A 26,795-nucleotide genomic window follows, 5' to 3' on the forward strand; every position below is an offset into this window, starting at 1 on the left:
TATAAAGACTAGGGTATGACAATATTCAATTTGAAGGTGAAATTCATATTTGATTGAATGCTTGAATGAGACTGCCAAATTGAACTCAATCACTCTGAAGTGATGTGGTCAATTGATGACTCTGTGCAGATACAGAAATATTTTTCTCTAAATCTGATCAATCTGGACAATTTGATTTGGATGTCAAGGTCCCTTTGGGTCAATATTCCAAGTTAGCTTGGTAATGTAAATCAAACTGAAATGAGACTCAAATTGAATTACCATTTCAGGTTAGAGTTCACTGATTTGCCCCCCTCAAAAAAATATTAATACATAGATTCCCTACATTCCCCTTTCAAAGGACCCTAGGTTCATGCACATTCCTTGCTAACTGTTTTTGGAAATTGCCTCTAAACTGTTTTAAAGAAGTTAGACATTTGCAGAGACAAGGTTGGAAATAACGGGTGAGTTGCTTTCAATCATCAATATAGGAGTATGAAGATCTATTTTTATAATCTTTAAGAACTTAAACAGCAAAAAGTAAGACAAGGTTTTGGCCATAGAAAGTTTTAAGGCTTCCGAAAATGGAGTTTTGGACTTGGAATATTAAGACTTTGAAATATATGTATATCTGTGGGAAAGAAAAATTGTTATCAAGACTGGAGTTATAAGACAAGTGACTTATAATGGCATTCAGAGACATCTTTGAAGAATGCAGAGATCTGCACCATGAAATGTCAGCTATGTTGTGTCCCAAACCAAGATGTTACAGAACGAGATACGTAGCAAAATTTACTTGAGGAAAATATACTGAATTTGCTTATATAAAATATGATGTAAAAGTCTTTGCCCCTATAGTTAACTTTATGTAATCCTAATTTTGCAGTTCTTAAACTGGTTTTACATTTATGTGTTTCTCATTTTTCCAAGAAAAGTTTGGAGAATTTCTCTTTTTACAGGAGAAATTCTTTTTTTTAATGCCAAATTTTACTCTTCTGTTTTTATCCGGATACTGGGATTACTTTATTTTCATGAAATATGGATGTGCTTATGGCTTAGAGAGGAGATCTGGAATGTGCATTTGAGTGGGATCAGTAGCTATTTGGAATTTTGTGTATTGGAGCTTGTCTTTTGTAAAGGATAATGGTCTCTCTTTGTCATGTTAAACATGGGGGGGTATTTTGTTTATCTTAGGATATTGGGACCATTTTATGCCTTTTAAATGGGATTTTGTTATAGTTAAGAGTTGAGATATAGAATGTTGAGTTTTATATATGCTAATGAAAGTTAAAATCTTAGAGCTTTGTTTGGATCTGTCGCTGGTAACTGCATTGAAGGACATTACATATTTGATTTGAATACTAGTAAGAAATGGATTATGGGATGAAGAGTTTTATCTTTGTTAGCTAAGAGGATGTGAAGAGATCAGGGAATTGGTTATACTTGCCAGGATGAGGGTGGAAAGTCACTTTCTTAAAGGGGGAGGGTTTTTTAATACATTTTTTTCTTTTTCTTCTTGCATTTCTTCTCTTTTTTTCTTCTAGTTTGTACTATCTTTTATTGTTTTATTCAACACATTAATAACATTAATTCATGGATGAAAGATAACCACATTGCTTTCCTCTTTTCTGAAAACTGTTCTTTTTTCTGTTGTGTTAGCTACACTCCGTCCTAGGAGATGCCCACTTCTACAATACTTCCATGGATGGAATATATCTGGATAAGAAAGGGGAGCTGAAAGGCAAATTTGATCTTGTGAACTGGGTAGCATTTCCCAATGAGTCCATACGTGCCACGAAGTTTGGGAAAGTAAACCAATGTTGGAGGTCCTCAGAGATGGATCTTACCCTCAGCCAGGATGGGGGGTCCAGGCAGTTTGAGCAGGTGGGTGCAATTGGTTCTTCTCACTTGCCCTCAAGTCTAATAAATTCCAATCCCTTCCTGTTTCCGAGGGTGCAAATATGGGAGAGATGACTCCTATTTTTCTGGAAATCTGTGACCGTAAATCTCTGTTTGTAGCCTTGCATCCTCTTTCGTCTCCAGAAGGGCAAGGAAGAGATAAGAGGATGAGGCTGACACCTCCCTGAGGAATTCACTCTGTTTTCATAGCTACTGTGGGAACAGTGTCAGTCTGGGAAGATTCTTGATAGAGGCTGTAGCTAATAAACGTTGCTGAACAGAATTTGCATGCCCTCCTGGAGTTCCTTGGGCTAGGCCTGACAGTAGAGCTCTGCATGCCCAGCCAAGCTCTGAACTGTTATGTCAGAATGACCTTGGGAGACCGGAGGAAGAGCTGCAGCCTAGACAATGGTCTGATAAATGGAATTGGAGTCTGAAAGAGGGGTGGGGGTGGAGAAAGCATCTCAGAAGGGACCCTCCCAAGTACTTGGGAGAGTAAAACTAAGGGAGGGGAGAGGTACTTTCAGACTTGGAAGATTCTGTTACTGTAAGCTTACAATAACAGTGGTGTTAGCATCTATGGTCGCTGCTTCTTGTCTGGACTACCTCCAAGGGCCGACAAGTTCTGAATTCCTGGTCTTCTTGTTTCACACCAAAAGAAAGACATGCCAACTTGCCCAGCTTAGTTCAGTAATGGATGCCTCAAGGAGAGTCTCCCAACTCTAGCTGGCAATGGAAGACCTCTCGGGTGCCAAGTAGACCCTGGCATTCGCCCAAAGCAGTTACACAACATCCCCAGCCCTGGATTTGTAAGCCATCCAGAGTCTAATGGAGTGGGGGGCCATAACACATTTAAATCTCCTCCTCCTCCGCCTGCTGGAACAAGAAAGCAATGTTTAGCCAAAGAAAGTTTAGAGGTAATCGAGCTGTATCTTCTGAGGAAGCAAAAACATCCAAAATTAACGTATTGGGCTTGGATATCACTAAAGGTCATGGCAAACATGCACGAACACACACACACAGACACACAAACCCTGTCTGACTTGACTTTTCAGAAATATGTTTTTCCAGTCATGCATCTGCTTGGAGCCATGAAGAAACCAGTGCTTCTGTCCCTTGTAATTATCAAGAACATGGTCTGTTCTCTCTACCAGACCTCAAGGGAATTTGTCTTCAAATCACACCTAAATATGGAAAGCCACCTGCTGCAACATCCTGCTGAATCTTTCATGGGAAAGCAGATGCCCAAATAAATGCTTCCACGGAGAGTTCAGACAGAGATTCAAAGCAGGCAGAGAGACAACTTCTGACTCAAGGTGTGATGTCCCCTCTGTCCTTTTCCATGAAGCTCTGGGTGATCTCTGCTTGTTGAAGTGCCACCAATGGCTCCCATGAGGAGAGAGCTGCTCCTGCTGTTGCTTCTGCTTCTGCTTCTGCTGCCCGGTGCAGCCAGTGGGAAGAAATGCCCCCTGAGTTTCATCAAGGATAGGAATGGGTTGTTCAATTATTACCGGCTGGGAGATTTTCACGTGGGTGGGATTGTGCCTGCCTCCCCTACTGTGTTCAAACCAGCAGTCTTCCAGGAGCCTCCCAGGACCAGACTTCTTGTGTAAGTCCTCCCTTTTGGTTCTCTTTTCATAGACACTGAACCTCCTTGAACCACTCCTCAAAGAGAGCTCTTCAAGGATTCTCCCATTTCCTCGTTTTCAGCTGGGGAAATTTCTTCCACCATAATCCTCCTGCCAGACCAACTTATGATCTGGGACCATAAATGAACAACTAAATTCAATAGATCCTCCTGTTTTCCTTTTGGGGAACAATCAGATCTTTGGCATTCAATATTAGTCTTTTGTAGAACCTGCCATATGAGGTCCTGGACGGTTTGCTTTCAGTGTGTGTGGATTTGTTCCAGGGTGCAGCAAAAGACTGAACACTCTAAGATTTCTATCCATTATTTATTTTTTCACATGATTACCGGAAGTCCCTATCAAATCTTGGTGACTTTATGGACACAGCCATGTTGTTTTCTTCATAGTAGTAGAGAAAATATTCGTCATTGCTTTTCCCCACATATTTTGACTTTTGAGTTTACCTTACAGTCTGTGAATTCTCCTCTGAATTCTTCATGCAAGTAGGAACGTGCCTGACCCTGTTTAACTTCCAGAGCCAGAAAACTACAGCCAGGCATTGACACATCCCTTTTGTCAAATACCTTTCTCTCCCCAGCCCTTTCCCAACAGTAGCATCCCTGAAGCTCCTGCTCCTCTTGCAGACACGCTCAGCTGTACAGATCCTGCATCTGTACCTCAAGTTCCAGGATCTGAGATCCAAGAGGAATTGCCCTAAGGCTGAAATGCCCAGAAAGCTTCCTGAAGCTGAATCACCAGAAATGTCATATATACATTTGCAATGACAAGACAATTACCAGATGACATGTTCGTTTTAATTCAGGTGACTACAATTTCTCTACTGGCACATTCTGTCTTTCCTCTTTGCCACTGTGGATGTCAACCAAAATCCCAAACTTCTACCCAATCTCACTCTTGGGTACGATGTATATGATACCTGTCATGTTGTAAGGATGACCTATGAGGCCACAACAGACCTTCTCTCAATTGGGCAACCAAATATACCCAACTACAGCTGTGGAAGAAGGAGCAATTTGTTGACAGCGATAGAAGGGTTGGATTCGGATACTTCTAAGCAGATTTCAATCCTGTCAAGTATCTACAAGATCCCACAGGTATGAATCAAGGAAGGCTGAGATGGGGGAAATTCTTAGATTCGTCCAAGTCAAAAGGGGAATGGAAAAGATTCATGTTCCTTTCTCTTAAGGAAGGACAGAGGTGCAAGCAGTCAAAGAGAGGAGTGGAATGGGAACTACGTATCTCCCATGTCTTTGTGGATCTTCCCCAAATCCAGGGTCCTCCTATGCTTAGGGCTGGTTCTTGACGTGCCACCAAAGAAGGCCTTTCTTGTTCAGATCTTCTGCCCATTCGCAGGAACTCCTCATCTTCTGCCATGAGGCAGCCTCCCATCTTCATGGACTCCTAGAAGTAGATGGAGCCATTGAGCCCATGCAGTCCATCTCCTGCTCAGGGTAGGAATCCAGACTAAAACATCCCAAAAGAAGGCGGTCCTCTTTCTGCTTGAACTCCTTCAACCAGAAAAAGCTCAGTGCCACTTCAACCAACTAGGCAACGATTGAAACACTTTTAACATTCAATGTTTTGTGGACTTAGTCTAGCTGTAAATGGTCCCTCATTCCATGATCTGAACTCCATTATTCCCTTGGCCAACCAGAATGGTTCATTAAGAGAATTAAGCCTAATATGGATAGTTTGCTAGGTTTGGGCTGTGAACCAGCCCTTCTATTGCTCTTCCATTTTTCTTGGAGAATTTCTATAGGAAAAAAGGAAGTCAGATAGAATGCCCTCAAATGCTTCATTTGAAATGATTAGACTCAGGAAGAGGCAGAGTGGAAGGAAAAGAGAAAGGAGTTAGATCAGTTCTTCAAAGGGGTGAGGAAAAAGCTGGTCTGTCTTTCTGGAAACACCATTTGTAACTGGAGTGACAATCCATTTTTTAAAGTTGTGTGCAAGAAGTTGGTCTATCCTTCCCACTCAAACCAGGTGGAACGTCCCTTCCTAGAGACCTTTCTGGAAATACCATTTGTGACTCAGGTTCCAGTGATGGAAAATCAGGGACATTCCCAGGGCAATGATCCAGGGACAATGAGCAATCCATCCAGTGGGTTTGGGCAAAGGAAGGGAGGAACATTTTTAGTTTTCTTGTCAATGTAAACTCACAAATTTGAACCAACCCATGAATCAAATTCAGTTGGCCTTGGATACTGTCACTTTTTTATTTTTGGGAATGAACACACACATGTACCCAGAGCCATGCATGCATGCAGGGGGAAATCTGTTTAAAAATGCATGAAAATGAAAAAATGAAAAATCTGATATTAAGAGGAACTCAGTACTCTAGTAAAAAAGTATATTGGAGCAGCAACACTATTCCAGTGCAAAGCTTCTTTTTGAATAATCAGAGAGAAGAATGGGAATGAGATACTCTGTGTGTAAAGAAAAGGAAGAGAAACCAAAGCTTTCTTTTCCCTTCCTTTGCTGCTCCTGCTTCCCCTCTTCCCATATTTGAAGGTAAGAGGGCTTAACCTGGAGAGCTTCCAAGGTGCCAAAATGCATATCTCATCTGGAGGCATCTTCCTGTCTCTCTTACCTTCATGCCCATCTCTCTGGGCATCCCCTTCTCTTTCCTTCATTAGGTCAGTTACGGTTTTGTTTCTGAAGGTCTGAATGAGAAAACTCAGTTCCCATTCATCTACCGGATGGTGCCCAGAGAAGAACATCTCTACCAGGTGATTGCCAAATTGCTCCTGCATTTTGGATGGAATTGGGTTGGCCTCATTGCTCCAGACACTGAAAACGGAGGAAGGTTCATGAGGACGTTGACTCCAATCCTAAACAGGAATGCAATTTGCTCTGCTTTCTCCCTGATGATCTCAGGACTGACAATGGAGGCTGACCTATTGCCCCTGGAAATATTTAACATGTGGAACAATGTCAGTGTCTTAATTTATTATGGGGAGATACGTTTCTTCTACAGTACAATGAAAAGGTTACATGATAGAGTGGTAAAATATAACGTACTCACTGGGGGGAAGATCTGGATCACAACAGCTTTGTGGGACCCCCAGTTGTACTTGTCTTATGAGGTTCTGTCTTCCAGGCAAATCCATGGCTTTTTTTCTTTTGTACTTGGTCAGCATAAAAAGGTAAAAAATGTTGATTTTTGAGCATTTTTCCATGATATGGGACAGTTCTTTCAAAAGTCCTTTAAATGTTCACATTCAAAGCACAGATTGTCTGTCAAAGGGAGGCTGTAGCACGTGCTGTCAATGCTGGAATTTCCAGCAGATCCCAAAGGATGAGAACTGGCAGTGAGAAGAGACCGAGACCATCAAGGATTCAACCATGGCAGGTATGGCTTTCCCATGAGAGAACTCTCTGCTGAACATGGCAGCCAATTCTTGATGTCTAATCCAAGTGCTGAGATAAGTCTGGATGTCCTGGTGGGATGACGCTTTCAAGCTTTCCAATGAGCTCCATTTTGGAATCTCCCTAGAGGAAGATCAACTGCTGGTGTTTCCTGGGCTGAATCTATACATCATTAGGACAAATGATTCATACTTACAATGCAGAATACATGCTCAAGCTCATCCTCCTGAGGCTTCTTCCCTTTCTGATGCTTCTTCCCAGAGACTTTTTACATTCCTACATTCAGAGACCTGAGATTGTGACTAAGTATGATGAATTTTGAAGTTGCACAGATCTCTTTTTCACTTTTTGGATGCAGGACATCTTACAGGCATTGCCATTTCCAACTTTTTTTTGTATGTGAACCATTAGATCATCACCTAAACTGAGACCCACCACAGATGCCAGAGGCAAGAGCCCTTCAGGCCAACTGACGTGTGCAGCATTTTACCAGGGAGCTGAAGCATATCAGCTCCTACAAACCTCTCTGGGTCAGAGAGAGACGTGAGATCACCCAAGCTCCTTACGGTTGTTCCTCTTCCTCATGAAGGGACTACAAGACAGTGATCTCGGGTGGGAGGGAAGAAACCAGGAGACAGGGGCATTTGACATATTTGCTCCAGCTACAAATGGGTTAGGATTGTGTACAGATTTGCTACACTGTGGTGTGTAAGCAAAGAACCCTCACAATGTTACATTTTCGTCTTTTTTTGTATTAGGATATTGGGATTACTTTATATTCATAAAATGGAGATGCGCTTATAGTTTAGAGTGGAGATATGGAATGTGAATTTGAACAGGATAGTAGCTACAGTATTTATTTATTTATTTATTTATTTATATTTCAAATAATTAATAAATATAAATAATATTAATTAATTAAAAGACAAGCTGCAATACAGAATATTCCAAATGTTTTAACATATTAATTAATTAATTAATTAATATGTTAAAACATTTGGAAGATTCTGTATTGCAGCTTGTCTTTTGTAAAGGAGAAATGGTCTCTTTTTGCCATATTAAACATGAGGTTTTTTCTTTTGTTTATCTTAGGATATTGGGACCATTTTATGCCTTTTAAAAGGAATTTTGTTATAGTTATGAGTTGAGATGTGGAATGTTGAGTTTCATAGATGCTAATTAATGTTAAAATCTTAGAGTTTTGTTTGGATCTTTTGCTGGTCACTGCACTGAAGGACGTTACGTATTAGATTTGAATATTAGTAAGAAATGGATTATGGGATAAAGAGTTCTATATTTGTTAGCTAAGAGGTGGTGAAGAGATCAGGGAATTGTTTATACTTGCAATGATGAGGGTGGAAGTCACTTTCTTAAGGGGGAGGGGGGATTTAGACTTTTTTTTTTCTTTTTTACTTACATTTCTTCTCTTTTTTTCTTCTAGTTTATCCTATCTATTGTTATTCAAAGCTTTTAATAAAACTATTTCAAGGATAAAAGATATCCACCTTGCTTGCCTGTTTTCTGGAAACTATTCTTTTCCCTGTTTTTTTAGCTCCACTCGTTCCTAGGAGATGCCCACTTCTACAATACTTCCATGGATGGAATATATCTGGATGAGAAAGGGGAGCTGAAAGGAAAATTTGATCGTGTGAAGTGGGGGGCATTTCCCAATGAGTCCATACATGCTACGAAGTTTTGGAAAGTAAACCAATGTTGGGGGTCCTCAGAGATGGATCTCACCCTCAGCCAGGATGGGGGGTCCAGGCAGTTTGAGCAGGTGGGTGTGATCGGTTCTTCTCACTTGCCCTCAAGTCTAATGAATTCTAATCCGTTCCTGTTTCAGATATGTAAATATGGGAGGGATGACTCCCATTTTTCTGAAAATCTGAAAATCAAGTTGTGACTTTAACTCTCTGTTTGCAGCCTTGCAGTCTGAGAAGGGAACAGAAAAGGACACTAATATTGTAACAGCCTTCCCTACACCCACTCCCAGTCCTTCCAGCATGTCCTGTGGTTCAGAGAGTACTACTAATGTCTGGGTTCACACATGGCACTAGGCCATGATGTGTGTCTTTCCTTCTGGCTTTGTGCTCCCAGGGAATTCTGCTTCATTTACAAGATTTTGCCTTCCATAGAACTCAATTCCATCCTCCTTTCTAAATTTCTCTGATCTCTTAGAAAACCATCTAAGCTTGTAAATCCTGCAATTAAGTTAATAAAGAGGAAGAGCTGCCATTCTGCATAGTTCTAGACAGAATCATTTCTAATCTTCAGAATCAGAGACAGAGAAGGGATGGGAAACACACCTGAGATGGAAATAGTGTGGAAATGATCATTGCTTATACCAAGGATAGGAGCTAGCAAATTATTCCCAGAACCGTGGAGTTCAAAGGGGCCCTTGAATATGTTTATACTTCTTACCTCTGGGTTTTATGCCCAGCCACCAGCTTTGCTCCTCTGTTTCACACTCTTCCTCATCGAAAGTTGCCTCGAATATCTAACCCACTTTGCCTCATTTTCTCCTTTTTGCTAGGCCCTCCCTCCCTCCACGTGTACTAGAAGGTGCTGCCCTGGACAAGCCAAGGTAGTCCTGGAAGGAAAGCCCCTTTGCTGCTACGGCTGTTCCTTGTGTGCAGAAGGGACCATCTCCACTCAGGAAGGCAGGTGTCTCCAGAAGAAGGAGGAGGACTTTGTGAACTGCACTCAGATTCACTAAGGATATTCTGGGTTTTTTTCAAATCCTGGCCACAGGATTTCTAGTCCTTCTCTCACCTAAGCAATTTTCTGGGTCTGCTTATCTACCAAGATCCTTCATTACACAGATTCAAGCCACGTTCTGTTTCTTCCATACCTTCTTTTCCTAGAAATTCCCAACTGAAATCCCCCTACCCCAAGGGTAGGATGGAGAAAATTATTCCCAAAATCGAGGAGTTCAAAGGGGCCCTTGAATACATTTATTCTTCTTACCTCTGGGTTTCATGCCCAGCCACAGGGTTTCCTCCTCTGTTTCACACCCTTCCTCATCGAAAGTTGCCTCGAATATCTAACCCACTTTGCCTCATTTTCTCCTTTTTGCTAGGCCCTCCCTCCATCTAGGTGTACTGGAAGGTGCCGCCCTGGACAAGCCAAGGTGGTCCTGGAAGGAAAGCCCCTTTGCTGCTACAGCTGTTCCATGTGTGCGGAAGGGACCATCTCCACTCAGGAAGGCAAGTGTCTCCTGGAGAAGGAGCAGGACTTTGTGAACTTCACTCAGATTCCTTAAGGATATTCTGATTTTTTTCAAATCCTGGCCACAGGGGCTTAACTGAATTAGCTGTTGTCAAATATGAACTGAATGTGAGCTCCATCCATTACATTTCTAGTCCTTCTCTCATCTAAGCAATTTTCCGGGTCTGCTTATCTACCAAGATCCTTCATTACACAGATTCAAGCCAGGTTCTGTTTCTTCCATACCTTCTCTTCCCTGAAATTCCCAACTGAAATCCCCCTGAAATGGGAATGCCAGGATTGGACTTAGCATTTTCTAGAGGTCCTCCATGATTATTAATAAATGAAGGGTGTACAAAGGCTACATAGAGAAGAAAAAGGCCCATAGAAGAGATACCATTAAAGTCCAATTGGCAAATTAATAATGAACATAGTCAAGCAATGGGACTGAAATCAGCCAGATCAATAATCTCTTATCTTCTGAAAGGTTACGGAGAATCAAGGGATTTCAGCTGGGTCCCTTGAAAACGACCAGAGAAGTGAGATGTGATCAGGTGCTCAAGTGGAAATACTTTCTTATCTCTCTTCCTTGCAAAGCTGGCCCCAAAATGTCAAAATCTCCTAAGGTCTGCTACTGTCAAAATGCACATTCTAAGGACCATACAATGCAATCAGAGTGGAAAAGATGGTATAGATAGACGGCATAAATATCCTAAACCCTCATCTGCTTTCTTTTCAGATTCAGACTATTGCAAGAAATGTCCTGATGATCAGCACCCCAATAAGGCCCAAGATCGATGTATCCTCAAGATCCAAACCTTCCTGTCCTACAAAGAACATCTGGGGATCGTCCTCACTTCCCTTGCTCTATTCTTCTGCTTAATGACAGCATTTGTGTTAGCCATCTTCATTAAATTCCTGGAAACTCCTTTAGTCAAAGCCAACAATCAAGACCTCTCCTTTGTCCTCCTCGTCTCTCTCCTGTTTTCCTTCTTGTCCTCCTTCCTTTTCATTGGTCAGCCAAGGACTGCCACTTGCCTCCTCCGACAAACTGTCTTTAGCATCACCTTCTCCATTTCTGTCTCTTGTAGGATTCAGTTACTGGAACCCTATAATAAAAGTAGTTTTAGTCTTCTTGACTTTGGTGTTCAAGTCTGGTCTACCTCAAAGGGTTGAGAGTTTCAATCCGAGCTTATTTGGGGAAAAGGCCATTAACCGTTCAGTTTCCCGTTCTTTGAAAAAGAGGTTCAAATAGCTCATTGAGTTTCTGCCTTAATGAATTCACCCATAAAAAGCAGAGGTTTTGCTTATTCAGTTTCCAAGATTCTGTATCATAGCTGTTGATCCTGTGACTGTGTGGAAAAGCCTGAAGAACATCATCGGCTATAACAACCCACCTCTCCTGACTGAAGAGAGTCATCAATTGGCAGACGATCTCAATAGGTTTTACTGCAGGTTTGAGAAGGAACAACTGTTATCTGCTGCTGCCAGTTGTATTTCAGATACATCATTAGCATTAAACGTCTCTACACCTATTCCCAATTCCTTGGGTCCCTTACCTCTGGTGATTCTAGAAAAAGAATTGCGAGGTCTATTTCGAAAAGAAAAGATTGGAAAAACTCCAGGTCCAGACGGTGTGACCACCTCCTTCTGAAAGCTTGTGCAGAACTGGCCCCCGTTTTCACACTTATTTTTAATAAATCACTGGAGATGGGTTATGTCCCTTCTTGTTTTAAGAGCTCTACAGTCATCCCAGTTCCTAAGAAATCCTCCATCAGCAAGCTGAATGACCACAGACCTGTTGCACTGACATCTGTGGTCATTTGAGAGGTTAGTGTTGGCTCACTTAAAAGCCATCACGGATCCCCTGTTAGACCCACTGCAGTTTGCTTATTGAGGAAATAGGTCAGTGGATGATGCTGTTAATATGGCCTCGCACTATATTCTGCAACACCTTGAATTTCCGGGGTCTTACGCACGAGTTCTTTTTGTGGACTTCAGCTCAGCATTTAATACTATTATATCAGAAATTCTTTACAACAAGCTGATCCACATTACTGTGCCTGACCATACCTGTAGGTGGATTTTCTAACAGATAGGAAACAACGCGTGAGGTTATGTAAAACCACATCCAGTACCCAGCTAATCAGTACAGGTGCCCCTCAGGGGTGTGTGCTTTCCCCGCTGCTTTTCTCCCTTTATACCAATGACTGCATTTCAAAAGACTCTTCTGTTAAAATCTTGAAATATGCGGATGATACAACTGTCATTGGTCTAATTCGAAATGGAAATGAGTCAGCATATAGACGGGAGGTCCAACAACTGGTCTTGTGGTGTGGTTATAATAACTTGGAACTGAATACACTTAAAACTGTGGAGATGATTGTGGATTTTAGGGAGAACCCTTCTAATACCCCTCCCCTTACCATACTCGACAGCCCAGTATCAGTGGTAGAGTCCTTCAAGTTCCTGGGTTCTATACTTTCCCAAGACCTGAAATGGACGCTTAACATTACAGCCATCATTAAAAAAGCACAACAAAGGATGTTCTTCCTGCATCAACTTAGGAAGTTTAAATTATCTCAGGAGCTCTTGGTACAGTTTTACAGGGGAATCGTTGAGTCTGTTCTCTGTTCCTCTATAACTGTCTGGTTTGATTCCGCAACCAAACAGGACAGACTCAGACTCCAACGGATAGTTAAGTCTGCAGAAAGGATCATTGCAACCCGCCTGCCTTCTACAGAAGAACTATATACTGTGAGGGTCAAAAGGAGGGTGGAGAAGATATTTGCAGACTCTTCGCATCGTGGATATAAACTTTCAACTTCTTCCTTCAGGACGGCGCTACAGAGCACCATATGTTAAAACATCTAGACACCAGAACAGTTTTTTCCCTCGTGCCATTGCTCTGTTAAACACTGCATGATACAATATGTGCTGGACAGTGGCTTCTCCTTTTGAAAATGAACAGGTGTTGGTCCATGGCGACAGTGTTATTTTGCTGTGTAGCGTTACTGCTGATTATCATTCCTTCTTTTTGCTGTTATCCAAGCGCACTGTTGCTCTTGCTGTTTGTTTTTTCACCGAAGATAAATTCCTTGTATATATTTTATACTTGGCCATTAAAGTATTCTGTATTCTCTGTATTCTGTATTTCTTTCTTGACATTAAACCTGATTAATGAAACGCTGTGTGAATCTTGCTTCCCTGGTCATGTCCTGCTGTTAGGGGTTGGACACATAAGCAGGAAACACAACTCTTGGGTACGTTTCATACACTGCTCTAAAGCATTTTCCAAATACGGAGTGTAAATTTTAAAAATACCTTCTTTCACACACAGAGCATCAGAAAGCCACATATGTTAGAATCCATAGCCTGGAGGGAGATTGTTGAATTATATGGAAGAACAAGAAAATGGTGAAACAAATCATGCTATGTTCTGAATGAATGTGATCCAGGCAAATTAAATTATTCTGCTAGTTGACAGAACAGGTGGATGGGAATGAGAAGAGAAGTGTAGAGAAAATAGTTGGGCCATTCAGACTCATGAGCAAATGGGAATGATGACTATTTGATGAGTAGAGAGTCAGTGTTTAAAAGGATTGAGAGTAAGATGTCATGCTTAGCGCGCACACCAAAGCTAGTGTAAGAGGTGAATGTGTTTACCTGTTTCCAAGTATTCCTAGTGGAGAATATTCGACAGCTCCATTAGAAGGAGCCCATTTCTGTTTGGAATTCTAGCACTCTTCATTCATTCCTTTATATTCTTCCAAATTAAAGGGGGTCTCAATCCTTGCCCACTTTGGTGCAGTCTTAGCTCAGCTGCTACTCAGGCTTTGCTCCTCACCTGCTTCCTTCAGTTCAGGAAGCCAGGTCGCGGCCAAGCTCTGGGTGATGGTCCTGGCTGGGGTCTAGGCAGGGCTGCTGCTGAGGATCAGGCTGAGCTCCCAGGTGGGTTTCAAGCCAAGTGGAATCTGCTTCCTGTGGCTGTGCATTCTTAGGAAAGCTACAGGTGAAGGGGGAAGAAGAAGTTAGAAACAGAGATAATGGCTACCAGAAAGCAAACAAGGCATGGGTCTGGTGAATTTGACTGGATGAAAGGCATGTTTGAAGAATATACTCTCAAAACTACACAGCTGATTACCCAAAGTGTTAACCAAGCACTTGATTTAAGATTTCTGGAATTTGAGAAAAGACTTGATCAAAACATTGATAACATTGAAAAGAAATTGGAAGGAGGGATTAAAAAAGTTAAGGACAGAGTTGATCTGCTGGAAAGTGAAAGGGAGAAAGAGCTGGATAAAATTGCACCGTTGGAGTTGAGAGATAAAGAGTTTTGTTTAAGGCTCAGGGAAATCCCTGGGGCTAAAAAAGAAAACTTCACAAATAGGATTACACAAGCTTTGGCGACATTAATTGACTGGGAAGAAGGTAAAATGTCAGATGAAATAGAAAAAAAAATCTGCATAAATTCTAAATATGCAGTTGCACATGGCAAGCCAAGAGATGGGTTGGTACAGTTTTCTAGGAGAAAAACAAGGGATTTGGTCTTGCAAGCGCATTTTGATTCTAAACTTACTATTGAAAATGTGGATATAACAGTCCTTAAAGAAATACCAGTAAGGAAGAGAAAGGATTTTCCCTTCTCGACAAATGTTTTGAAAAAGAAAAAAATCCCCTTTCGTTGGGAAAAATTGGAAGGGATAAGTTTCTCCTATTACCAACAAAGATTTAAATTAACTTCAATCCCTAAGGCTAAGGAATTCTTAGCTAGATTTGGAACTAACTTGGAATAGGATACATCTGGAATTAAGCAAATGGAGGTTACTACATATGGGGAAGAGACGGCTGTCATTCCTTCCTAAAGACTGTGGTGAATCATCTGCATAAAGATGGCTTTGAAGTGTCTTACATGGAATATAAATGGGGCAAATGCTCCACAGAAAAGGAAAAAAGTTTTTCGTTATCTGAACAAATTGAAATATGATGTAATTTGCTTACAAGAAACACATATAAAGAAGAAAGGTATAAAGTATTTGATAAATACAAATTTGGGACAAGAATTTGTTTCAGCTAATTCGAAGAAATTAAATGGAATGGTTGTTGTTTAGTCGTTAAGTCGTGTCCGACTCTTCGTGACCCCATGAACCATATTACGCCAGGCCTTCCTGTCCTTCACTGCCTCCCTGAGTTTGCTCAGTTTCATGCTCATTGCTTCAGTGATGCTATCTAACCATCTCATCCTCTGCCGTCCTCTTCTCCTTTTGCCTTCAATCTTTCCCAGCATCAGGGTCTTCTCCAAAGAGATCTCTCTTCGCATTAGGTGACCAAAGTATCTGAGCTTGAGCTTCATTATCGATCCTTCCAATGAGCAATCAGGGTTGATTTCCTTTAAGATTGACTGGTTTGACCTCCTAGCAGTCCAGGGGACTCTCAAGAGTCTTCTCCAGCACCACAGTTCAAAGGCATCAATTCTTCGGCGCTCAGCCTTTTTTATGGTCCAGCTCTCACAGCCATACATTACTACTGGAAAAACCATAGCTTTGACTATGCAGATCTTTGTCGGCAAGGTGACGTCTCTGCTTTTTAATATGCTATCTAGGCTTGCCATAGCTTTCCTCCCAAGGAGCAAGCATCTTTTAATTTCATGGCTGCAGTCTCCGTCTGCAGTGATCTTGGAGCCCAAATAAATGAAGTCTGTTACTGCTTCCATTTCTACCCCTTCTATTTGCCAGGAATTGATGGGTCCAGATGCCATGATCTTAGTTTTTTTAATGTTGAGTTTCAAGCCAGCTTTTGCACTCTCCTCTTTCACCCTCATCAAGAGGCTCTTTAGTTCTTCTTCACTTTCTGCCATTAGGGTGGTATCGTCCGCATATCTGAGGTCGTTGATGATTCTCCCTGCAATCTTAATTCCGGCTTGTGATTCTTCCAGCCTGGCATTTCTCATGATGTACTCTGCATATAGGTTAAATAAGCAGGGTGACAGTATACAGCCTTGTCGTACACCTTTCCCTATTTTGAACCAATCGGTTGTTCCATGACCGGTTCTAACTGTTGCTTCTTGGCCCGCATACAGATTTCTCAGGAGACAGGTAAGGTGGTCTGGTACTCCCATCTCTTTAAGAATTTGCCACAGTTTGTTGTGATCCACACAATCAAAGGCTTTTGCATAGTCAATGAAGCAGAAGTAGATATTTTTCTGGAACTCTCGTGTTTTCTCCATGATCCAGCGAATGTTGGCAATTTGATCTCTAGTTCCTCTGCCTCTTCGAAACCCAGCTTGTACATCTGGTAGTTCTCGGTTCATGTATTGCTGAAGCCTAGCTTGTAGGATTTTGAGCATAACCTTGCTAGCATGTGAAATGAGTGCAATTGTGCGATAGTTTGAGCATTCTTTGGCATTGCCCTTCTTTGGAATTGGAACATAAACTGACCTTTTCCAATCCCGTGGCCGCTGTTGCGTTTTCCAAACTTGCTGGCATATTGAGTGCAGCACTTTAACACCATCGTCTTTTAGTATTTTAAATAACTCAGCTGGAATACTGTCATCTCCACTAGCTTTGTTGTTAGCAATGCTTCCTAAGGCCCACTTGACTTCACTCTCTAGGATGTCTGGCTCAAGGTCAGTGATCACACCAGCGTGGACATCAGGGACATTAAGATCTTTCTTGTATAGTTCTTCTGTGTATTCTTGCCACCTCTTCTTAATCTCTTCTGCTTCTGTTAGGTCCCTGCCTTTTTGTCCTTTATCATGCCCATCTTTGCACTAAACATTCCTTTCATATCTCCAATTTTCTTGTAGAGATCTCTAGTCTTCCCCATTCTATTGTTTTCCTCAATTTCTTTGCATTGTTCATTTAAGAAGGCCTTCTTATCTCTCCTTGCTATTCTCTGGAAATCTGCATTCAGTTGCTTATATCTTTCCCTTTCACCCTTGCTTTTCGCATTCCTTCTTTCCACAGCTATTTGTAAAGCCTCATCAGACAGCCATTTTGCTTTCTTGCATTTCTTTTTCTTTGGGATGGTTTTAGTTGCTGCCTCCTGTACAATGTTACGGACCTCCGTCCATAGTTCTTCAGGCACTCTGTCTACCAAATCTAATCCTCTAAATCTATTCATCACCTTCACTGTGTACTCACAAGGAATATGATCTAAGTCATACCTGAGTGGTCTAGTGGTTTTCCCTACATTCTTCAATTTAAGCCTAAATTTTGCAGTAAGATGCTCATGATCTGAGCCACAGTCAGCTCCTGGTCTTGTTTTTGCTGTCTGTATAGAGCTTCTCCAACTTTGGCTGCAAAGTATATAATCAATCTGGTTTCGGTATTGACCATCTGGTGATGTCCATGTGTAGAGTCGTCTCTTGTGTTGTTGGAAAAGAGTGTTTGCTATGACTAGCTTGTTCTCTTGACAGAACTCTATTAGCCTTTGCCCTGCTTCATTTTGTGCTCCAAGGCCAAACTTGCCTGTTATTCCAATTACTCCTTGACTTCCTACTTTAGCATTCCAATCCCCTATGATGAAAAGGACATCTTTTTTTGGTGCTAGTTCTAGAAGGTGTTGTAGGTCTTCATAGAACCGGTCAACTTCAGCTTCTTCGGCATCAGTGGTTGGGGCATAGACTTGGATTACTGTGATGTTGAATGGTTTGCCTTGGATACGCACTGAGATCATTCTGTCATTTTTGAGGTTGTACCCCATTACTGCCTTTCCCACTCTCTTATTCACTATGAGTGCAACTCCATTTCTTCTAAGAAACTCCATTTCTTGCCCACAGTAGTAGATATAATGGTCACCCGAATTAAATTCACCCATTCCCGTCCATTTCAGTTCGCTGATTCCCAAGATGTCGATGTTCAATCTTGTCATCTCATGTTTGACCACATCCAGCTTGCCTTGGTTCATAGATCTTACATTCCAGGTACCTATACAATATTGTTCTTTACAGCATCAGACCTTCTTTTCGCTTCCAGATACATCCACAGCTGAACGTCCTTTCGACTTTGGCCCAGGCACTTCACTCTTTCTGGAGCTACTTGGAATTGCCCTCTGCTCTTCCCCAGTAGTATATTGGACACCTTCCGACCTGAGGGGCTCATCTTCCGGAATCATATCTTTTAGCCTTTTAACATTGTCCATGGGGTTTTCTTGGCAAGGATACTGGAGTGGGTTGCCATTTCCTTCTCCAGTGGACCACATTTTGTCAGAACTCTCTGTCATGACCTGTCCGTCTTGGGTGGCCCTGCACAGTATAGCTCATGGCTTCACTGAGTTACGCAAGTCCCTTCGCCACGACAAGGCAGTGATCCATGAAGGGGAAATGGAATGGTATTATATGTTAAAAATTATTTGAAACCACGTTTATTGTTAACAGATGATCATGGTAGATATGTAGTTGTTGAAGTGGAGATTCATGGACTTAAAATGATAGTTGCGGGAATATATGCTCCGAATGATGACAAGAGCAAAATTTTTATGCAGCTTTTGAATGAACTGTCAGCTTTCTCGTACCAAAGTTGGTGTCTGATGGGAGACTGGAATGGAGTTGCTTCACCATTGATTGATAGAACATCTGAAAAGCAAATTAAAACTACCAAAGTCCTTTTTTGATTTAATGGACAATTTGGTATAGGTGGATTCATGGAGATATAAAAATGGACTGGCAAAAGATTTTACTTTTTATTCAGAGAGACATAAATCTTTTTCAAGAATTGATATGATATGGGTTTCAACAGATCTGGTAAACAAAATTCTACAGTGGATATTTTACCAAAGACTTTCTCTGATCATTATCCTGTAAGGATGATAATTAAAAAAATTTCTAGGTCTTTTAGATGGAGATTGAATGAATCTATTTTGCAAAAAGAAAAGGTTGTGGAGGACTGTAAGAGGAAACTCTTTTTTGAGATTAATTTAGATAAAGAAATAGACTTAAAAACAGTGTGGGATACCATTAAAGGAGTTATGAGGGGAAGTTTTATTTACCATAATCGTAGTCTTAAGAAAAAATCTCAACAAAAATTACAAATGGTTTTGGATCAGATTAAGTTAAAGGAGAAGGAGTTGCAGAAAAAAAATCTGATAATTGTTTACCAACTTAAGTTACTACACCAACAAGTTTCAATGTTGATCGTGAAAGAAATTGAAATGAAATTAAGATATGCTAAACAGAGACATTTTGAATTTGCTAATAAACCAGGAAGATGGTTAGCATATAAGCACTTCAAGCAGGGGGATAGCTAGCCCCATAGTGGCCGGCTGTCCTCAGCCTGATTTTCCATCTTCTTGGATTTTCCTTTTTTAGTAGTGTTTTTAAATTTTACATGTATTATGTATTTTATATATATTTATGGTTTTAATGTTTTTTGTAAGTCACCCAGAGTCCCCCATTGGGGGGAGATGGGCGGGGGATAAATTTGATAAAATTAATTAATTAATTAATTAATTAACTGAACCATGTCATAGACAAAAAGGAACGAGACAAGGCTGCCCTTTGTTACTTTTGCTCTTTATTTTGGTTCTCAAAGTTTTTAATAGAGATATTAGAAGGGATGAACAAATAAAGGGCTTAAGATCAAACAAGAGGTTTTTAAACTGAGGGCTTTTGCTGATGACTTAGTTTTGATACTACAGGACCCTCTGGAATCTGCTGAACATCTGATGAAGAAACTGAAGGAATTTGACTCATTGGCAGGTTTTAAAGTAAATAAACAAAAAACAAAAGTGCTAATTAAAAATATGACCCTGCCTAATCAGGATCTGCTGATGAGTAAGATGGGCTTCAGGATTGAAAAAAAGGTGAGATATCTGGGGGTGATTTTGTCAAATAATATTTTGCCAGAATAACTATGGCAAAATTTGGAATGAAGTGAAAAAAGATTTGGTAAGATTGGAAAAATTACAACTGTCTCTCATGGGGAGAATTTCTGTGATTAAAATTAATGTAGGATGTTGTTTCTTTTTCAGACTATACCGATTTTGACTACAGATTTACCATTTAAACAGTGGCAGAGAGCTATTTCGAAGTTTATTTGGCAAGGCAAAAAACGGAGAATTAAATATAAATTGTTACAAGATTCCAAGGAACGAGGAGGTCTGGGTCTGCCTAATTTAAAATTGTATTTTGATGCTTGTTGTTTGCTTTGAATGAAGGGTTGGATAACCTTGGAGAATAAAAAATGATTACAACTTGAAGGTCATGAATTAAGATTCGGGTGGTATGCCTGTTTGTGGTATGATAAAGTTAATAAGGATTTTAAAAGCCACTATATTAGGAATGCCTTACTGCAGATCTGGAATAAATATAAGGATAGACTGTCTCGTAATGCACCTTTGTGGTTGTCACCTCAGGAAGCATTTACTAGAAGAGAAAATGTGGGAGAAATGAAGTGGTTGAATTTAAAGATTTGTTAAATTTTGAAGAGGGTGAACCAAGTTTTAAGACAAGAGAACAGTTAGAGTTAGAAGGCTTTATAAGTCATTGGTTTACTCATATGCAATTGTGTGAATGTTTCAAGTTGGATAAAAGAATTATAGATTTGCTAATGAAACAACTTATTTTGAGATTCAACTCTGTACAAATGATGAACATGTTATTGCTAAGATGTATAAGATGTTGTTACAGATGAAGCTAGAAGATGAACAAATCAAGGAATGTATGATTAAATGGGCTAAAAATTTCGGATACAATATTGTGTTGGAACAATGGGAAAATATATAGAATAAACATTTGAAATCTACATTGAATTATAATTTTAAAAAAATTATAAAATGATGTATCGCTGGTATCTAACTCCTGATAAGTTATCAAAAATGTATACTGGTGTAACAATTGTTGGAAATGTTTGCAGGGTGAAGGAACCTTTTATCATCTTTGGTGGACCTGTGAAAAGGCTAAAAAAATGGAAGGATCCACAAATACCTACAGTGGAAGAATGGATCATTAAATTAATGGATTTGGCTCAAATTGCGAAGCTAACAGCATTAATAAGAGATAACACTGTTTCTAAATTTGTCTCCTCATGGCAACCCCTCTTAGATTACGTGCTTGTGTGGGGAAAAAATGAGGCTTTGATTGTGGGCTATAACGTGTCAGAGTCTGCACACTCAATCCCAAAGTTCAGTAAATCCTCTGGAGACCAAAAAGTTCCATTACAGATTTCTTTATTTTAGGAGAAGCGCACAGCATCATAGTTTGTTGAGTCTGCCTCAACATAGCAAAGCCTTGTCTTTTTAAGCCCAACTTCCCCCCCTTCTAGGTTTCTATTCCCACTTGCAGCTCTTCGCGCCTTCCACCAGTTCTCACACGACCTGGCCTTGGATGTCTGGCTGAAGATAGAGATAACAACACCTGGCCTCCTCCTTTCCCCCCTTATGGCAGGTCAAGCAAACGGTTAGAATAACATTCCCAGCATTACTCTATTAATCTATGTTTAGCAATTAAAGCAAAAGTATAATTAGTAATTAAACATATAAAACAATCGAAGAATCTGGTTTGCGTAGATCCTGACATGCCGCCCTCCAACAGAACGAATGTGCCTACATTCGGAAGAAAATCTGAAAAAGAAAATAGAAATACAAGAATGAACATTAAAATGTCTACTTAGGCTTGTCAGGGTACTTTGAGTGAAAACGAAGAAGCAGCTTAGGTGCTTTAACATTAATACTGTCTACCCATTCATGATGGGTCTTGGGAAAATGCTTCCACTGAATCAGGTACTGGAGTTTGCCTTTATGTCTTCTAGAGTCCAAAACGTCTTGTACTTCAAAGTGACTTTGTCCTTCAATCATGACAGGTGTTGGTGGAGTTGGATCAGGATGCCACGTTTCAGAGGGTTTGAATGCTTTCAACAAATTTGCATGAAAAACAGGATGAATATTTCTATAATGTTTTGGCAAAGTTAATTTAAATGCCACAGGGTTTATAACTTTCTCAATTGGGAAAGGTCCCACATATTTTGGAGCAAGTTTTTTGGATGGTTGGGAAGATTTTAAGTTCTTTGTAGAAAGCCAGACTAGGTCGCCTACCTTCCAAGGTGGGTTCGCAGTACGTTTTCTATCGGCGAATTTTTTATGCTGGCTTTTTGCTTTTTCTAGAGATTTCACAATTAGTGGCCATAAAGTTATAATGTTGTTTATCCATTGGTCTGCTGAGAGTTCAGGCAGGTTTTTAAGAGGCAATTCTGGGAAAGGTGGAAAGTCCTGGCCAGATGCTATTTTGTATGGTGTAAAACCAGTGCTTTGATGCACTGTGTTGTTATAAGCTACTTCAGCAAAAGGAAGGAGCTCAGACCAATCATCTTGCTGATGATTTGTAAAACATCTTAAATATTGTTCCAATAAAGAGTTAATTTTCTCCGTAGATCCGTCAGTCTCCGGATGAAAACTGGAACTCAAAGCTTGATTAGATCCAAGTAATGTAAGAAATTCCTTCCAAAATTTAGAGGTGAACTGTGGGCCGCGATCTGAAATCATCCTCTTGGGGGCGCCATGGAGGCGGTAAATGTGTGCAATGAACAGTTTGGCTAATTTTTTAGCAGTCGGAATTGATGAACATGGAATAAAATGTGCTTGTTTAGAAAATAGGTCCACCACAACCCAAATCACTGTGTTGTGATTACTCAGAGGTAGGTCTACAATAAAGTCCATGGAAATTTCTTCCCAAGGTTTTTTTGGAGATGATACAGATTGAAGAAGGCCAAGAGGTTTTCCCCCTCTCTTTTTTGACATTGCACACACAGGGCATGTAGAAACATAGTCAGAAATGTCTTTTCTCATTGTCGGCCACCAAAATTGCCTGCGCAGAAGGTGTAAGGTTTTTATAAATCCAAAATGGCCTGAAGACTTGTCATCATGTCCCCTTTCTAGAATTTGTTTACGAAATGAAAGTGGCACATAAAGCTTGTCTCCCATCCACCAAGCTTGGTCCTCATGGGTTAAAATATTTTTATTATTCTGGAACCATTTATCCGAATCCAAAGCAGCATTTATGTTTTGGAGTAGGTCGGTGGTAGGTTTTTGTTTCTGGAGTTTTGTCTGAGACCTGGTTAGAGCTACTGAGCCAGGTTCTAGTTGAGGTGGTGCTTTAAGGATTACCGGGGCTACCACCTGTTCTCTTTGGCTGTTATGCTGAGGCAATCTTGACAACGCATCAGCTAAAAAGTTTTTTCCTCCTGGTATGAATTTTAAAGTGAAGTTAAAGCGACTGAAAAATTGGGCCCAGCGTACTTGCTTAGGTGACAGCTTTCTTGGAGCTGTAAGAGACTCCAAATTCTTGTGGTCTGTCCATACTTCAAATGGCTGGGCTCCTCCCTCTAGGAGATGTCTCCAGGTCATAAGGGCCCAGCGTACTGCAAAAGCCTCCTTTTCCCAAACAAGCCACCTTCTTTCTGTCTCAGTGAATTTGCGAGAAATATAAGCACAGGGTTTGAGTGCACCCTCTTCATCTTTTTGAAGTAACACAGCCCCAATTGCTACGTCTGAGGCATCAGCCTGTATTATAAAAGGCTTGTCAGGGTCTGGGTGTTTCAAAATTGGCTCTGCTGTAAATAAAGTTTTCAGAGCCTCAAAAGCTCTTTGGCACTCTTCTGTCCATGTTATCGGGGCCCCGGGTTTTTGAGCTTTAGCCATCACTTTGCCTTTTGTTTTTAGTAGATCTGTTAATGGCAAAGCCACTTGTGCAAAGTTTGGAATGAATTGGCGATAAAAATTGGCAAAGCCTAAGAAACTTTGCAATTGCCTTCTAGTTTTAGGTGGTTCCCAACCCAAAACATCTTTTACTTTAGCAGGGTCCATTTCAATTCCTGCCTTAGAAATGCGATACCTCAGGTAGTCTACTTGTTTTTTGTGAAACTCACATTTTGACAGTTTGGCATATAATTGAGCTTTCAACAATTTTTTCAGAACAGTCCTCACCAGTTTTACATGGTCTTTTAGGTTGTCAGAGTAGATCAAGATGTCATCTAAGTAAACCAGCACTCCTTGATATAAATGCTCATGTAGCACTTCATTAATTAGTTGCATAAATACCCCGGGCGCTCCCGAAAGGCCGAACGGGAGGACCTTGTATTCATAGCAGCCAAAAGGAGTTGAAAAAGCCGTGAAATGCTCGTCCCCTTTGCGAATTCTTACTCTGAAATATGCCTCCCTTAAGTCCAATTTAGTAAATATTTTTCCTTTTGAAAGTTGAGCAAGCAGATCCTTCATTAACGGGAGGGGATATTTATTTTCTTTGCAGATTGCATTGAGGCCCCTGTAATCCGTGCAGAGCCTCAAGCTTCCATCTTTCTTTTCCCTAAATAACACGGGAGCTGCCATGTTCGATTTAGCTGGTTGTATAAAGCCCCTTGCCAGGTTTGTGTCTATAAATTCCCTCAGAGCAGCAAGCTCTTTTTGGGTCATTGAATAAGTTTTCTTTTTTGGGAATTTAGCTCCTGGCTGAATCTCTATGGCACAGTCAGTGTCTCTGTGGGGAGGCAGTGTGTCTGCTTCTTTTTTGCTGAACACAGCCTGTAAATCCCTGTAGGGTTCAGGAATGTCTTTAAGGGACTCTGGGTCCAACTCTAGGGATTTGTTCATGCTGCAAGCTGTTGCTGCAGTTTCCGTTCTTCCTGACTGCTCAGGTCCCAAATAAATTCCATCTGCAAATTGCAACTGCCCCGTCTTCCAAAAAACACGAGGATCCCACTTTTTCACCCAGTTCGCTCCGAGAATCAGGGCGTAATTCCCTAAAGGAGCCACTAAGCATTTAATAGTCTCTTTGTGGGTCCCCACTTGCAGCTCCAAAGGCTCCGTACGATACAGCACTGCCCCTCCCGCTGCTTTGGAACCATCCAGCTGGGTGAACACTATCGGGGTCTTTATTTTTTTCACCCTTAGCTCCAACGCGTTCACCAGTATGGGACTGATCAAACAGCGTGAGCAGCCGGTATCCATTAGCGCGGTTAGCGTGGCTTTGTACTCTGTTCTGAGCGCTGAAATAGTCACTTTAAGGGTGGTAACACTCACCGAATCATCGTCATCGGAGTCGTCTTCCTCCTCCTCTGGCTCCGCCTTGGGTTCATGAGCAGGCTTGTCGATCTCGACGCTTGCCTTTTGATCTTTTCCAACGGATCCATTTTTGTAAATGACGAGGTCTGGGAACGGCGATTCTGTGCCTGCCGCAGCGGTTCCTTTTTTCCCTTTCGCGCCGGTTTTTTGCACTGCTCCAGCGGCTTTTTTCGCCTCCCCCCCCGTGCGGGTGGCGGCTTAGGGCAGGAAGGCGCCAGATGCCCCGGGTCGCCGCAACGGAAGCAAACGCGATCGGCCGCTCTAGGATTTCTCTCGTCTCCTCCCCTCGATGGTTGTCTTCGGGACGTCGGTGCCGAGGCGCTGGGCCTCCTGCTGAAGTCCGGGTCCACTCTTTTCCACTGGGCTTCGACGTTCCCCGCGTGCTGGATCCATCCGTCTAGGGAATTCGGGTCTCCCCGGGCGAACGCCAACTTCCAGAGATCGCGACGCATCCCTTGCTGGAAGCAGTCAATTTTGAACTGCTCCGGCCAATCAGGTAGCAGCCCCGCAACACCGCGAAACTCCAGGGCGTACTCGCCGAGGCTACGTGTTCCCTGACGCATTGTGCTCAGTTGCGCCCGGGCGCGGGTGACGACCCCGGGGTCCTCAAATCTCCTGCGAAGGGTGGTTAGGAACCCCCCCAGGTGGTTCAGTTCCGGCGCTTGTGCCGCTCGGAGCTGGATCAGCCATTCTCCCGCCTTGCCGGTGAACGCTCTGCAGATGTAGAGTACGCGCTCCCGGTCGGAGGCGAAAAGATGCCCCGTTTGCTCCATGCATATGGTGGTCTGCGCCATGAAGTTAGGTACTTCCTTCGGGTCCCCGCTAAATTTTTCGGTCAAACCCCAGCGTTTTAAGAGGGCCTCTTGCTGGGCTTGGATTGGGGCCACCCTCCAAGGTAACATCGGCGCGGCCACAGGTGGCGGGACTGGGCCTGCCGGAGGACCCGGTGTTGCCTGAGCTGGGGGGGTGGCAGGTGTGGTTGGTGGGGCTATCAGCGAATCCTCTAGCCCTCCTTCTTCGGCCTCCCCCTCTGCGCCCGGGCTTTGGTACAGACCTGAACGACGGACGAGCTCGCTCATCCTCATCAGCTCCCTCCTCATCATGGCGTTTTCCGATTGCAGGATCTGCACGCAATCTTCTAGGGTCCCCCTCCGGGTGGATTCAGCTCTTCCTGTCGTCAGGGCCCAGCGCTTATCAGGCTCCATGTCTAGAAATGACATTTCCCCTGTCACCTCTTCCATGGTCCACAACTTAGTTTTGCGCCGGTCAAGTTTCCGTGGTGCCGGGAGAGACGGGTAGGTGCCGGTCAGGGATTCCTCCCCCGCGGATCCACCTACAGCCCCGGTCTCGGGGCATTCCTCCTCCATTCCCGCAGCCGCGGTCGGCTTTTCGAGGGATTTCTCCACGGTGGTGTTTTCCCGGTAAATCCCTCGTAAAGTGGGGCAGACTCAACAAAATGTCAGAGTCTGCACACTCAATCCCAAAGTTCAGTAAATCCTCTGGAGACCAAAAAGTTCCATTACAGATTTCTTTATTTTAGGAGAAGCGCACAGCATCATAGTTTGTTGAGTCTGCCTCAACATAGCAAAGCCTTGTCTTTTTAAGCCCAACTTCCCCCCCTTCTAGGTTTCTATTCCCACT

At 42.0% G+C, this 26,795-nt stretch overlaps 1 long non-coding RNA gene across 1 annotated transcript; it reads right to left on the reverse strand.

Moving 5' to 3' along the window:
* Nucleotides 1–21,252: 21,252 nt before the first annotated feature.
* On the reverse strand, nt 21,253–25,534 carry LOC148214491 (uncharacterized). The gene is made up of 2 exons (XR_015798054.1): nt 25,113–25,534; nt 21,253–21,662 (listed from the first exon to the last, which is right to left on the reverse strand). It is a non-coding gene; the product is annotated as an uncharacterized LOC148214491 (long non-coding RNA).
* Between the last annotated feature and the right edge of the window lie 1,261 nt (nt 25,535–26,795).

The sequence above is a fragment of the Python bivittatus genome, unplaced genomic scaffold (genome assembly GCF_059951505.1).
Source record: "Python bivittatus isolate LINGU-HERP-01145 unplaced genomic scaffold, Pbiv_v1 ctg000650_np1212, whole genome shotgun sequence".
NCBI lineage: Eukaryota > Metazoa > Chordata > Lepidosauria > Squamata > Pythonidae > Python > Python bivittatus.